We start from the raw sequence: 16,533 nt of genomic DNA on the forward strand, positions 1-16,533 counted from the left end.
AAAAAAAAAATATATATATATATATATAAAGTTTATCTTTAAAAATGCCTGACTCACCTCTATGCAAGGCTTTCTTTTTAAGTTTATGGAAGGGGAGTTACTGTTCAATGGATATAAAGATATAGTAATACAAGAAGAGCAAGTTCTACAGATCTGCTCTACAACACAGTAAATATAACTAACAAGATCATGCTGTGCACTTAAACATTTGTTAAGACGGTACATCTCATTTTAAGTGTTCTTGAGCGACTGAACTGAACCACAAAAAAAAAAAAAAAAGCAAGGAGGCACAAACTCTTGGGAAGCAATGGATATGTTTACTACCTTGATTATGGTGATGATATAATGGGTGTACACAGATGTTCAAACTCATCAAATTATATACATTAAATATGTGCAGTTTTTTGTGTATCATACCTCAATAACTCTGTAAAGAACGTTTATAGAAGTACTTAGTTTGATCATAGGCTACAACACCTGTATTCTTAAAATGCATTTTTAAAATTATACTTTTCCATTTGTTTTCCAAAATAAACAATATATTTCATTTCATTTTGAGGAACTCTTTTGAGATTTGCTTTTCCACCCGATTATAAGAAACTGGAGTCAATTGGGACATTGGGTGGGGCTTTTCAGCAGGCTCATGGGAGAGAAAGAAGAGTTACTGGCAAAGATTACAAACTGCAAATAAGTTCTATTAGGTTGTTTCTTGACTATAGTTGAGACAGTCTGCTAAGATATACTGTAACCACTCTAATAAGGAATGCTTAATTATCACTAAGAAATGATCTCTAGTAAAATTATATTGTGATTTTTTTTTAAATCACAGGTATTTTCATCTGATCATCTTACTATCTACTATTCTATACAGGCAAAGAATACTTTGTACATTCTTGCTGCTCTATTAGTTTTATTTTTTATCTCTTTGCTGTCACTGATTTGCCTCACGAATAAAATGAATAAAATCATTCATTTTAACATTCATTACATTGTTTGGAAAGAGTTACTGAAAAACACAGAAAAAGCAAGAAAGTAACATATATGTATTTTAAAATCACAGCAACATGATGGCTAATTATATATAATGCAACCAAACATATATTTAATTTCCCAGCATCTTCTCGGAACCAGCCCCTCCTTCATTCCAGAGAAACTCCATGAAGTCCCTGAGTCTGGGAATGGATGTCCCTCTGCCTGGAACCCAGGAATGGGTATGTGAGCCTGGTCTAACTGAGCATCCTTCCCCTGGTCCCCTTTGACTGGTTTAGGGGACAGGCAATAGGGACAACTGTTAAATTATCAGAAAACTGCTTGCTCTTTCTCTGAGAATATAAATGTCTTCATGACAGAGGCAACCAGAAGTCATACTGTTGCCACATCTGAACAGTTTGAGAATAAAGCAAGCAAAAGGTTAACACACCTGAAAAGCGAATAGAGAAGGAGAGTACTAATGACATAATTTAAACTGCTTCATGGAGCAGGACTTAAGACCGCTTCACCTCTTGGATGAACCCATTCCCATAAGCCAATAAGCCCTAAACCTGTTTTTGATTAAGCAAGTGTGCGTTGCTATATCAGTTAAGATCGGGTTTAGCTGCAAGTGTCAGCAAACAAGCAGATTTAAAAGGACGGTGGCTTAGATGCACACAACTGCAGTCTGTATCTCGAGCATTCAGAATGCAGAGCTGGTACGAAGTTCTCCTTCCCCAGGTCTTACAGGACCACACGCAATCCAGCTCACCAGGAAAGCCATTCCAAGAATCTGACCCCCTCTCACGGGTTTAAGATGACACATAGACCTCCTGCCATTGCATCAGCATGCCACACACAGAAAGGGAGGAAGCGATGAGGTGACTTCACAGGTGAGTTCCTAGCAGCCACTTACATCTCGCTGGCTAAAACTTCCTCAGTCACCTCTAGAAGCTAGAAAATGTCAGTCATCTTTATTCTGGGCCGCCATACACTCCAGGAGAAATTCTACTGTTGCAGAAGGAGGAAAGAACAGATATTTTGGGACAATCAGCCTCTGCCCGTCTGAGTTTCTACAATTTCCAACCAAGACAACTTATACAAATCATATGCTACATAATAGGTGTTCTTTCAATGACTGTAATTTAAAACAAAGAGAGAAACTTTTAAAGCATTAAATCACTGCGGTATTTCCGCTGTGCGAATCTCACACAACAATACACACTCTCAGAATCCAGTACTATTAACATCTAACTTCACATTTCGGAAAATTAAAATTTTGAGAGTAGAGCTTTCTCACATGGCCCAAGTTTGTTAACATAAGGATAGAAACTCAATAAGGAACTAAAACTACAATATATAAGGAAATTCTACAAAGAAAAAGACAAGAAACTCAATAGAAAATCTGCTAAAACATACGGATAAATGATTGACAGAAAGGGAAACACAAAGAGCCAACAAGAATATGACTTTTACATTAAGAAAGAGCAGATTGATCATACACACTGACTTTTACTCTCTCTCCAATTCAAATAAAATGAGAGGTAATAGATTTTTCTTCTGGCACAGGATGTGAGATGAGTCAATAATAGCAAATACATATATATATATATGGAAAGGCAAAAAGCAGATGGAGGTAAGGTAAATGATTTAGCAGACCCTAGAAAGCTGAATGAAACTCAGCCAACTGGGAGGAAAACTGAGAAGCAATCTCACTTAACCAACAAAACCTTCCAGAATCTCGGAGGCTGTCAGTTCCATGTGACTCTAGAAACGGGGGTAAAGTTAAGCTATAACAGGGAGACTGGCTGACAACGCCTCTGAGAATTACTTAGATCTTCCAACACTTCACTGAATACACACGGCCGCCCTCTCCAATCCCAGAAGAGGAATGCTCTGGTCTCTGGATAGAGGGAAGCGTGGGGCCTCTACTTGGAGTCCTGGGACTCTGTGAGGGTGGGGGAATCATACAGAGAATAGAGGTGAGGGCAAGCAGAGTCTGAGCTGGCCAGTTTTCTTCCCATTCACGTTTCACATGGCTGCGGGGCCTAAACCTGTAGGCAGGAGTCTGGAAGATCTGTCTATGAGAAGCTGCTGCTGCTAAGTCACATCAGTCGTGTCCGACTCTGTGCGACCCCATAGACGGCAGCCCACCAGGCTCCCCCGTCCCTGGGATTCTCCAGGCAAGAATACTGGAATGGGTTGCCATTTCCTTCTCCAATGCATGAAAGTGAAAAGTGAAAGTGAAGTCGCTCAGTCGTGTCCAACTCTTAGCAGCCCCATGGACTGCAGCCTACCAGGCTCCTCCGTCCATGGGATTTTCCAGGCAAGCGTACTGGAGTGGGGTGCCATTGCCTTCTCCACTATAAAAAGCTAACTGGTCCTAGAATCAAGCCTACAGACACCTCCTGCCAACAGGGGCGCAACAAACCATAGTCCAGCCAGGTGACCCTGCTGAGAAGCCCACATGGTAACACAGAGCTTATAGGAGGCTGTTTAGTGCCCCCATCAGAGATTATGGACATTGTAAATGCGTTCAAAAACAAAAAGAGGACATCATGAGCAAAGGATTACTGTAAGAACAACAAATGCTTTTCAAAATTAAAACTATGACAGTAGGACAAAATAAATAAAAGGATGAGAAGATGATGATGACATGACCTTTCAGAAAGTAGAACCAAAGACAAAACAGGAGCAAAATAGTAATTGGAATTGAAGAAAAGTGGCACTGAAGTCCAGTAGGTTCAACCTGGGAATATGGGCATTCAAGAGGAAACAGATGAGGACAGCATGAACCAAGCATGACCCTCCCATGCTCCCCAAACTCCCTGAACTGAATAGTTGACGAGAAATTTTGAAGGAGCCAGCTTTGGAGGAGACAGTATTCCTGGATCCTCTGACATATCCCTGTCTGGTTGCTTGCTATCTGAACTCAGTAAATGAATCAATTTGAATAACAAGAGATTTGCATATTTGAAAAAAAAAAAAGAATTTCCATAAAATAAGGATTTAAAAGTGGACAGAAGGCTGAACCAGCTGCAAATGACTGAACCGACAGAATATGATGAAAACTGATCACACGCACATTTGATGAAAAACTGCATATCCTTGAGAAATTCGGGACTCCAACAATAGCCGTCTACAAGATTCCAAACAGAGAGAAAAGGCAAGAGGGGAGGGGAAAGGAGAGGTCATCAACAAAAGTACTGAGAATCATAATGGCATTCAAATGGAAGCTGGAGTGGAGGAATACCTTCAAACTCCCAAAGCAAAACAATGTGCAAAACCCTGTGTGCTGCAGACCCAACTACAATCAAATACAAAAGTGAAGATATGCTAGATGTCAAATATGTACCTCTCCTACCAGCCTCTTCCCAGGAAGGAGGAGATGCAAAGCAAAGGAGCTAAACAAAGGGGGAGGAACCAGGAGCTAAGGAGACACATGGCTCAACAGAGAGCAAAAGGCCTGACAGGTATGGGGCCCCAGGCCACAGCTGTGTACGAGGCAGGGCCGTGCCAAGATGCCAAGAAGAAGGCCCTGACACAACAAGAAGGCAGAGAGAGGACAATCAGACAACTCAGGACTGCAGGAGGGAAAAGAGTTTTCAAACAACTCAGCCAGCAAAAAACCTGACAATGCAACCTACAAGAAAGGAAGAGTGAATGTTGAATTACAGTGAATAGCTGTAATTATGTGAACATTTAACATGGCCTGAACCAACTACAGTGGAGAGACAGCAAAGCTGGGGGTTTGGTGCACAGATGGGGTGGGAAAGGGTTCAATCCTGCTCACACACCGGGAAACCCACAGATAAGGGCGAACACTAAAGGAAACAAAAAGACAAACTAAGTAATGCGTACGACTTAGAGATACAAAAGTTTTTTTTTTTTTAATTGGAGTATAGTTGATTTACAGTGTTAAGTTCCAGTTGTATGGCAAAGTGGTTCATATACACAAATACATGTATCTACTCTTTTTTAGACTCTTTTCTCATATAGGTCACCACAGAATATTGAGCAGAGTTCCCTGTGCTATAACAGTAGGTCCTTGTTGGTTATCTTATATATACTTAATAGTAGTATGTATATATTCATCCCAAGCTCTTGATTTATCCCCCCAACACATTTCCCCTTTGGTAACCATAAGTTTGTTAGACAGTTGAGAGTATTTCCTCAGAGGATGGAAAAAAAAGACGAAGAAAACAAGAAAAGACTTGCCGCTGTATTTTAACCGGCTGTGGTAGTCAATCTGTTTAAACTACGTGCAAACCAAGTTTTGATAAAAACACAAGAACGAAGTAAGGATTTCTGACAGAATTAGGAGGGCACACCAGGTGGAGTTATGCACAGTGAGGAGACGTAATACATGTCTACGGCTATAAGGACGTGTAGAAGCCAAGACTAAAAATACACTGTGGACCAACCATATCGCAGTGGTGGAGCTGGATGGGGGCAAGCAGTTCACACCAGAGGACCTGACTTCATATAGAGAGGATGCAAAGCCTTTAAGAGATCTGGGGCAGAGGATTCAGGTGACAAGTTTAGGAGGATGAATCTGGCAGCACTGAGCAAGGGGCTCGGGGGAATGAGAGGCAGAGACTCCAGTTAGAATATTTCAACGGTACAAGTAAGAGTTAATGAGGGTCTCAATATCAGAAGTAGAAGAAAATAAGAAGTGGTGGCAAGATACACAGAAGAACTATACAAAAAAAAAAAGATCTTCATGACCCAGATAATCACGATGGTGTAATCAATCACCTAGAGCCAGACATCCTGGAACTCGAACTCAAGTGGGCCTCAGAAAGCATCACTATGAACAAAGCTAGTGGAGCTAATGGAATTCCAATGGAGTAATTTCAAATCCTAAAAGATGATGCTGTGAAAGTGCTGCACTCAAGATGCCAGCAAATTTGGAAAACTCAGCAGTGGCCACAGGACTGGAAAAGGTCAGTTTTCATTCCAATCCCAAAGAAAGGCAATGCCAAAGAATATTCAAACTACTGCACAATTGCACTCATCTCACACACTAGCAAAGCAATGCTCAAAATTCTCCAAGCCAGGTTTCAACAGTACATGAACCATGAACTTCCAGGTGTTCAAGCTGGATTTAGAAAAGGCAGAGGAACCAGAGATCAAATTGCCAAAATCCACCAGATCATCAAAAAAAGCAAGGCAGTTGCAGAAAAACATCCACTTCTGCTTTATTGACCACAATAAAGCCCTTGCCTGTGTGGATCACAACAAACTGTGAAAAATTCTTAAAGAGATGGGACTACCTGCCCACCTGACCTGGCTGCTGAGAAATCTGTATGCAGGTCAAGAAGCAACAGTTAGAACTGGACATAGAACAACAGACTGATTCCAAATCAGGAAAGGAGTACATCAAGGCTGTATTTTGTCACCCTGCTTATTTAACTTATATACCGAGTATGTCATGTGAAATGCCAAGCTGGATGAAGCACAAATTGGAATCAAGATTGCCGGGAGAAATATCAATAATCTCAGATACGCAGATGACACCACCCTTATGGCAGACAGCAAAGTAGGACTAAACAGCCTCTTAATGAAAGTGAAAGAGGAGAGTGAAAAGGTTGGCTTAAAACTCAACATTCAGAAAACTAAGATCATGTCATCCAGTCCCATCACTTCATGGAAAATAGATGGGGAAACAACGGAAACAGTAAGAGACTTTATTTTCTTGGGCTCCAAAATCACTGCAGATGGTGACTGCAGCCATGAAAATAAAAGATGCTTGCTCATTGGAAGAAAAGCTATGACTGACGTAGCATGCTAAAAAGCAAAGACATTATTTTGCCAACAAAGGTCCATCTAGTCAAAGCTATGGCTTTTCCAGTAGTCACGTACGGATGTGAGAGTTGGACTATAAGGAAAGCTGAGCGCCGAAGAATTGATGCTTTTGAACTTTGGTGTTGGAAAAGACTCTTGAGAGCCCCTTGGACTGCAAGGAGATCAAACTAGTCAATCCTAAAGGAAATCAGTCCTGAATATTCACTGAAAGGACTGATGCCGAAGCTCAGACTCCAATTCTTTGGCCACCTGATGCAAAGAACTGACTCATTGCAAAAGACCCTGATGCTGGGAAAGACTGAAGGCAAGAGGAGAAGGGGATGACAGAGGATGAGATAGTTGGATGGCATCACCAACTCGATGGACATGAGCTTGAGCAAGCTTTGGGAGTTGGTGATGGACAGGGGCGCCTATCGTGCTGCAGTCCATGGGGTCGCACAGAATCGGACACAACTGAGCGGCTGAACTGAACTGAACATCCATAAAGGTAAAGGATAATATAATAAGGGAGGGAGAAGAGGAGAGAGGGTAATACTGACTGGAAATCAAGGGAATACATATCAAAGTAATCTATTCCTTTATATCTATCAGAATGGTGTAAAATCAGAAAGGAGAACAGTGTTAAGTCTTTGCAGTGATTTGGGAAAAAAGAAAATTTTACACACAGCTGGTGGATGTTTAAACTAGTAGTCAGTATAGAAAAAATAAAAATATGGTGATAATTAGTGAAATTAAGTTTGTCTAAGCCCCATCTGATCATTCATCATAAGGACACCTGTTTTGAAATGTTTAAGGCAACAGTGTACTGCTGGGAGCTGAAACCACCGAGGCTTACATTAGGGAATGGAAAAGTAAAACAGCAAGGGAATGTCTGAAATACTGTGCCAAAGTGAAAATTGATAGCCCACTGGATGTAACTTTAAAATACAGTGCTGGGTGAGCACTGTAAGAAAGAAAAATGAGTTTTATAGCATAGAACCAGTTATGAACATTACAACACACACACCCCTGACAACTCTGACCCCTGCACACACACTCCACATCAGAACGCGTGCTTGGCTGGTGGGAGGAGCAGGGCATGACCAACGGAAGAGGAGCGCAAGAGGATGCCAGAAGAGCAGGGAAGTAGAGTGAATGAAGCAGGAGAGGAGCCTTCCTCTCCACAAAGGAAAGGAAAGCATGATGGACTCAACTATCTATAGCGGAGGATCCAAAACACCATCACCATTCACCACGAAACCCCGCCCTTAAAGAGAAAAAGACAAAGACCAGAACTGAGATGAAGTAGAAGGAAATATGGGCTGCCCAGGTGGCACCACTGGTAAAGAACCTGCCTGCCAATTCAAGAGATATAAGCGACGCGGGCAGGTTCGATCCCTGGGAGGAGAAGATCTCCTGGAGGCGAGCACGGAAACAGACTCCAGTATTATTGCCTAGAGAATCCCATGGACAGAGGAGCCTGGCGGGCTACAGTTCATAGGGTTGCAAAGAGTTGGACACGACTGAAGAAATTTAAGATGTATCAAATAAAAAAAAAAGGATTTGCAATCAGAAGACATATACTCCAAGTCTGGCTCCCAAACCCTTCTAGGTATATCGTCTAAAACAAGTTATGTATTTTCTTACATTATATATCTTCTCTGCCTCATTTTCCTTGTGCATAAAAAAGGAAGATACTGTAACTTCTTACAATAACTGTGAGAATTAAACTAGAAAACTTCCCATCAATGTCAGGTTGCTTTGAGGCCCAGAAGCTGGAAGACAGTCTAAATTTAAAGTAGCCCTCATGCGGCATCACAAATGTGGTACACAGTTTGTGAGTCTCTCACACCATGCCACAGGCATGCAGTCTCGTGGAGCTCACCTGCTACCCAGCAGACAATCCTGAGAATTAGTTTTGAATCAAATAAAAAAGGTTTCTTCTTTTTTTTTTTTTTTGGTACGTTTTCTACTAGTCCCACTCTTGAGAAGGCTAATTCTACTGAAAAGAGGCTTTCTGACACTCCATGGAAAGGAAATCACAATTGGTCCATTTATCAACACTGAGAATCAGGTTAATACCCCAGGAAGCAGGCTACCTCACCCACCCAATGTCACACCCCATTGTCTTGGCCTGAATCACAGCACACACAATTCAAATGGGAGAATTCTTTCCCTGAAGCAAGTTTCTATTTCAGTTCCCTCAATTTTAAAGGCAATGTCCCTTGGACTTGATCAGACCACTCACAGCCATGAGTCAAGAATCAAGAAGAATCAAACATAATCTCTTCTAGATAATGTCATCCCTCCTTTTCTGTTCTATTCTCCCATTATCACAGCGGAGGAGGAAAGCTGGAGGGCAATGGCTTTCTCTCCCTTGCATATAACCTGCTCATTTCTGTCTCTGAAACTTCCAAACTACTCCACTCCTCAGCTGCTAGGCCTCTCTTCTTCATCTCTGTCAATCAACACCTGGCTTTCCCTCTAAAACCTTTGGAGTCTTCCGACAGCCCTGTCCTCTCCATCCACCACGGCCACACCAGCATTCACTTGAACTTACACCTAATCAGGAAAGAGCCATTGTATCAGGAAACTCTATCTAGATTTTCTTGGCCTACGCTTATAATAAGCATCTTCAGATGTTGTTTTGCTGCTGTTCAGTTGCTAAGTCACGTCCAACTCTTCGCCACTCATAGACTGCAGCACACCAGGCTTCCCTGTCCTTCACTATCTCCCAGAGTTTGCTCAAGTTCATGTCCATTGCGTATGTGATGCTGTCTAACAATCTCATCCTCCAAAGCCCTCTTCTCCCTCTGCCTTCAATCTTTCACAGCTTCAGGGTATTTTCCAATGAGTCGACTCTTCAGATAATTGTTATCATAAATTGAAACATCTAAAATAATTAAAGATGGACTATGTATCAAAGTAGGTTAATACAGTATCTAACTGAATTTTATTAAATATAACATTTCTAGAGAAAGCAATTTTTATTTGCCATTTGTAGTGAAAAACTGTACTCCAAACATAATTTATACTTAATACATATTCCATATAATAGAACTCTCAACTTTCCATAAAACTGTAAGAAGCATGATGGCAAGAAATACCACCTACCACCATCAACAGTACCACTACCAATGAATGACAGTAATATAATAATAAACAGTAAGGACTATGATGTGTCAGGGATCATACTAAGTCTTTTGAATGTATTAATTCATTTAACATCCAGCAACCCTAGGAGGCAGGCTTAACATCCCTATTTCACAGAAAAGGAATCAGCGTAGAGAGAAGGTAAAGACTGGCCAAAGTCACACGCTCAGTAAGCCAAAAGGCAGGATGCAAAAACAAGCAGTGAGAGGCTAGAGCTGTTTACCACCAACACACTGCCCCCACTGGCTTCCTAAAGCCAGACAGATGCTTCGCGAACAGCGGCACACACAGCAGATGTTAAGTATAAAATCAACGCTTGAAATTTTAAATTACTGCACTGACCTCTCTGGATGAGAAAATGTGCTAAAAATACTGCTGAAAAGTATATGAGTAGATGGATGAGAAGGAAAGGGAGGTGGAGGAAAATCAGAAAACCTTTTGGCATGTCTGAAGGAAAAGTCAGAAAGAAGGGTAAAGGGACGCGAGACTCATTCATTGAAACACCAGAGACAAACTCATTTTGTGGGACAAGTGACTACAGAATACTGTTATGGGCATTTAAAGCCTTGTTTACTAGTTATAAGAAAAGTAATTTAAGTTACAATTTTTTGTACAAAATTCCAACCCCAGTAAATTCTTCTGTGTACTATCATTAAGACAGGATTGTTGTTGTTCAGTCGTGTCCAAGCCTTCGTGACCCCATGGACTGTAGCCCACCAGGCTCCTCTGTCCCCAGGCAAGAATACTGGTGTGGGTTGCCATGCCCTCCCCTCCAGGGGATCTTCCAGACCCAGGAATGGAACCTGGCAGGCAGTCTCCTACACTGGCAGGCAGATTCTTTATACCACTGAGCCGCCAGGGAAGCCCATAAGCTAGGATTAAGGTATGTTAAATTTGAAACTGCTCCTGTCTCCAACAGGTATTTCAGACAACTCACAGCATCAAAATTCCTGGACCCAAAGGGGTTGAAATCAAAACAAGAAAGTCCAGCTCTAACTTCAAAGACTAACAACCACCAAGTTAGGCAAAATAGCAAGGATGATTCACAAAAGAAAGTCAAAACAAGTAACTCAGAGTGATCATTTAAACTTCTAGATGCTTTAGCCAGAAATAATTTATGCACGATACAGGACATTAAAAAAAAAAAAAAAGAGTTCAGGGCCCTGTTGTTAGGAGCTGGCGTTTTCTCATCAGCAACTTCAGTGCTACAGAGAAGGAGCTGAGTGAGGTCTGCATCAGCTCCCTTGCAGGGGCCAAGTTCAAAACCTGCCAGGGATAGAAGGGGCAAGCAAGGAAGGGCGGGGAAGAGGACAGAACACAGCAAACTTTGGGATTGGCAGGTTCAGATGACTCATTTTACAAATGAGAAAACATCTCAGGAGGTACCCAGGAGCACACGACTAACGAGAGACAGCTTCAAGGTCAGAGCCCAGGGCCATTCTCGCAGCGGTACTGCCGCCTCGCTGTTCATGCACGTTTTTTGGTGTTCTGAACATAGTACATACTTTACTGACTACATTAGACTCTCCAGAAAATGAAAAACCCCGAGTTAATTTCCATTCTGGACAGAACTGCTCATGCCTCATTTCCCAAAGTGAAAACAAAAGGAGTACACGAGGACCTCCTGTCCAGCACAGGACACTCGACTCCGTACTCTGAAATAACCTATATGGGAAAAGAATCCGGAAAAGAATGGATCTATGCATATGTATAACTGAGTTACTCGGCTGTACCACTGAAACTAACACTGTAAATCAACCATCTGCCAAAATTATATAAGAATTATAAAACTTAAAAAACAAAAGCAAAAGTAATACCCCTATGATCTTACTAAGGAGACTGACTCACAAACTTAAACATCTTCAAAGCACAGCTATCCTAATTAAAAATTAATGAGCAAAGATTTGATGTTAAAGAAGATAAAAATCCCATTGTTACACTGTACTTCATATTTACGCATGACATCTATTCCAAAGCATCATGACATTGCTATGAACAAAGTGTGGAATAATTGTAATAATTAACATCTTATGGGCAGGGAAAGAGAAGTTAAATTTTTTATTCAAGAGCATCTACTGGGATGGATAAGAGTGACTGAAACTCTTCATGTCCCAGGAAACCTTGACATCACTGACAACATTACTGTATATTTAAAAAACATGACAAAAATCGTATCAAGAAAAACAATCAAAGGAAAGTTAATTGGAAGTTTTAGGAAGTCAAAATCTGCCCTTTACTTTCTCCCCAAAATGCCTTGTAGTCTTAACATCAAGTCATCAAGTAAGTTGGAAACTTAAGACTTCTGCTTCTCAAATCCATTTTAGTCACTTAAAAAAGCAAAACCCTGGCTATAAAGCCATTTATTAGAAGAAGAAAAAATACATGGTGCTTGTGTTAATGGACCACAATAACAAATCAATGCAAGGCATTTACTTTGCCATCAAAGTATCTGAGGATACTTGTAAACTGTTTTTTCCTGGTTCTTTACAAGATGTCACAGAAAGCAACCAGGTTTACCCCAGTAGGTATGGTTTCTGTATCAACGTGCACAGATGATGCTTATCTCTGGAGTTTGCAAACAAATCGCAGGCACGATCAAGATTCTTTAACCTACTCCCCAGGGCAGTATGATAGGCCTTTCAGCCTTTGGGCTGGTCTTAACTTCTTTGCAGGCAGAGTGCACTGCGGCCCAGCACATGAAACAGCCAGGACATGTCCAAAGAGAGATTTACATTTAACAGAGTAGGACATGGGTAAGCAACGATGACGGAAGAAACAGCAGCACTAATCTACCCCAAACAGAGTTGTTCCCGGCAACAGCCAGCCAGGAAGCAAGGGCTATAACGCACCAAGCCCAGGACCAGGATAAAGGGTGGAGCAGGAAGACTCAGGAACGGGCCCAACAAGCAACAGTGGGTTGTACAGATGGGCAAGGAAAGCAGAGGACACAGTGACTGGAAGCATCAAGTGTTAAGTGAGGCCATCCACTTTAAAAGCGATTCTCAACCCAGTTCAGGGAAGATGGACACGCTTGGGACCACAGATACAGACAAACGTAACACCTGCCTGAAGAGTAAAGAGGAAGAGGAAAAGGTCAAGCAGTCCCCACCCAGAGAAGAAGCTTGTAATAGGATGTGAGAGGTGTGGGAAGTCCAGGGGAAGAAGGAAGAGAGCGGTATGGAGGAAAACAAGGAGAACAGCATGGAGCCCCTGCTAGAATTTGAAGTGAAAACCATGAACCATATTGAGGGCACACACCAAGACATCAGTTATGCAACATACATGTAACCCACATTTCACTGACTGTCACTTCTTTCTGAAGCATCTGTTAGATTTTTTTTTTTCCCTGTATGTTTGCTGGTAGTTTTTAAGGCCTGTTTTTATTGCTCATTTGTCATTCTACTTACAGTAAAGATTAATAACACTGCATATGGTGTGTGATGAATAAGAAATCCAACTTCTATGGCACTAGGTGTAAAATTATGCAGTATATCCCTTTGAGTATGTACGAATCCTATTAAACATGAAGAGTTTCCTATGCAGAGAAAAGATGTGAAACTTATTCATGTGTTTGTCATGCTCTGGTCTGCAAACAGGCTCAGAAAAGTAATCTGTGAAAATGAAAATTGTGTTACCCGACTCTACAGTCAAACTGAAAAAATGTTATTTCAAAGTTACAGTAAACTTCAACTCATCCAAAATCTACTCAACCAAAAAGCCAAGATTACCATAATTTGTTTTGCTTTAATTCTACTTGTAAAAGAAGAGTGGAAAAATATTGAAAAGTCATGTCTGCCTTGCTTGGGAGGGAAAGAGGGTGAAATCCAACTTGGTGGGAAAAAAATCCGCTTACTCCTCCTTCCATTGTGAGACCTCTTAAAGAAAGGGGAAAGGGAAAGACCTGGAGTTAGAAAACGTTCATGACTTTCAGATAAGGAAAAGGAGGGTCAGAGAAAGTTGTAGTGCTCTATATAACTTAAGAGCTCAGAAGTTTGGTTTTTGTTTTGTTTTTTTTTAAGTTACTAGGAGCCATTGAGGGATGAGAGAAGGAGGGTTAAGGTCAACTATGGGCTGCCAGGCATAGCTGTTGGAACCTGACAAGGGAATTTTTTTAAATATGGTCTAGTATTCCGTTTCAAGCTTTTGTTTGCTTCTGGACGTCTTTCAGTTTCCCTTATCTTCAAAAGGCTAACGCTAAAGGGGCTTCTAATAAAAAGGAAGGGCAAGGGGTTGAGAGCGTAACTGGGGAGGTGCCAAGGGCGATGGGACAGTCAGTTCGAGATGGAGCCACACAGCAGGGCAGCAGGCCCACTGTCCCAGCCTCTGCCCAGCCCCAGGCTCCAGAGGGGGCTCTGACCTCCACCCATTATTTTCAAAAAGGGCCCAACTAAACTCACTGGCCTCTCAAAGAATAGGTTACAGCAGGTTTTGCCCTCTGAGAAGACAGATACAAATGAAATAGAAGCTACTATACAATGTCTTCTAAAACCAGAGCATTCTGTTAGTACAAGCCAAATTATCTATCAGTGACAAAGAAGATTTTCAAGATATATATATCCATGAGTCGCCTCCATCTCTTAAACTTGAGTAACAAACTACTTTTCCTGTCAGCTTGCCATGGACATGGAAGGGAGACGAGTTAAAACAGCTGGCCACAAAGTATAACCTAATTCAACAGCTTTATTAAGAAAAAAATAATGTATTCTCTCCTTTCAAAGTGGGTATGAAATTCAAAACACATTAGATACAACAACTCTTAAAAGTTATTTTTGTTATACCTATGAGGAATGAGGAAAAATAACGGAAGAATAAAATGAGAAAGACTAAAATAACATACACAGGGAGAATAAAATGAAAGGTAAAAAGGAAGGAAGTCAAGAAGTACAGTGAGGAAAAGAACCGGATGAAAAGAGAGATGGAGACACAGGAAAAAAACAAAAAATGAAACAAAGTTAATGCAACCACTTTTTAACAAGTTTCTCAAAGCTTCAGCTTTCTCATCCATAAAACAGGCACAAAGAAATACTCCTCATAACTTCATCATTATTTAAATAATTTTAATATATGCAAAAATCACATATAAAAATGCATACCATATACAGTCAAGAGTAAGAAGTGGAAGCAATAAAGAGGAGACCTTAATATATAAAATGACCTTGAATGAAAACTGTCATTGTGAACTTGGGGATGTTCCTATAATCTCCTCTTGAAATGTTCAACTGACCTCTCTTTACAGGTGTTAACTTCTTGAACTTTATTCCTGATGGAGTCTTCATTTCAGCTCAGCAGAAAGAAAATTATTTTTCCAATATACAGGGGTGAGGGCAAATGCAAACCTTGGTCCCTTGTGGGGACTAGTACTCAGATGGAAATGAAGATGAATCTTTTAAACAAGGGCCTTGAGGTATTGTAAAACAAAACAACATTATAAGTCATTATAAGTCATCATCTGAACAGGCCACGTTTACTTTGCTTTTTCTACATAGCAGACATCACACTAAGGCATTTCAGATCTGTTCTTTCAAAATGTCATAACAATCCTTTTAGGTAGGTTCTTTTATTAAGTTTATTTTACAAATGAGGAAATTGAGGACCCAAATATAAGTCACTTCCCCGGGGTCCCAGCAACAAAGGGGAAGTCAGATTTCAAGCCTGGCTTTTAAAAACCTATACCAAATTTCATGATCTGTAAGTTTCTTTAAGTATCAGAGAAAGAATAAATTAAAGCCAGGAAAGCTTTACTACAAGCATTTACAGTTTTTTTCTTAGTTTTCCCCCAAACAGCAAGTCTAATACTGAGCATAAAGTAACTCTCAATTCGATTCATTCATCTAATTTCCACTAATACTTCTTAGATCGTGAGATTTTACGAAAGCAACACTTCGGGGTCTTAGTTTCTTCATCTGTAATTGAGAATGTTCCAAATGATGCCCCCAATTCTATCGAATAATAGAAAATTATTCTGCAACTCCTCCCACACCATCCCAAAAATCCTAAGGCAATAATGATCTTTTTCCTGTTGAAACATGGTGTAATCTCTGAAAACATGTCTTCTAGAACAGCTTGAAGAAAGCACCCACCTAAACAAAGGTTTCATTACCTTCAAATGTGCAGAAATCCAGGCCATGCCCTCTCATCCTTGACTTATATCAGAGCCCTGCTAAACTGTTAACTGTTACTGAATAAGAAATGTAAGGATTGTGCTCTTTTAATTAAATAAAAAATTAAGAAGTAAACAAGAGCTCTTTAGTCGTATATAAACACCTATACCAAACACTTTGGCTTTTTTTTTTTCCTTGCACTAGGGTGTGCTATTCAGAATGAAAGTGCCAGCAGAACCTTCCTCAGTTGGCTGAGACTGTGGTTACCCTACTTCTAATAAACAAGGCGGCTTCCTGTCTCTGACGTCTCATTGCTCAACAGGGTTGAATCATGGCAGCGTGCACAGCCGTGACCCCTAAGTGCACTCATGCTAAAGAGTGTCTGCTTTGATTCACTCCTATTGTAGGAAACTACTTGTGAGAGGACACCTCTTGCTTTTTGAATTGGAAATACTTGCATCAGTGAAGCTGAAAAGGAGCAAATTTCTCATGCTCAAACTTAGTATCTCATTATCTCTAAATT

At 40.8% G+C, this 16,533-nt stretch overlaps 1 protein-coding gene across 8 annotated transcripts in view; it reads right to left on the reverse strand.

Annotated features, from left to right (window-relative positions):
- KLF12 (KLF transcription factor 12) overlaps positions 1-16,533 on the reverse strand; it is a 657,687-nt gene that overhangs the window by 416,519 nt on the left and 224,635 nt on the right. The window contains exons 1-2 of one of the 8 annotated variants that reach the window (XM_061133268.1): positions 16,010-16,189; positions 15,134-15,307 (exon numbers count right to left, since the gene is read on the reverse strand). The exons of 6 other annotated variants lie outside the window; for them this stretch is intronic. The gene's annotated coding sequence lies outside the window, so the exon portion shown is untranslated. Of the gene's footprint in view, positions 1-15,133; positions 16,190-16,533 lie in introns of those variants that run through there. One more of the 8 variants, XM_061133267.1, reaches the window with a different exon arrangement.

Source organism: Dama dama, chromosome 30, assembly GCF_033118175.1.
Source record: "Dama dama isolate Ldn47 chromosome 30, ASM3311817v1, whole genome shotgun sequence".
Classification (NCBI taxonomy): domain Eukaryota; kingdom Metazoa; phylum Chordata; class Mammalia; order Artiodactyla; family Cervidae; genus Dama; species Dama dama.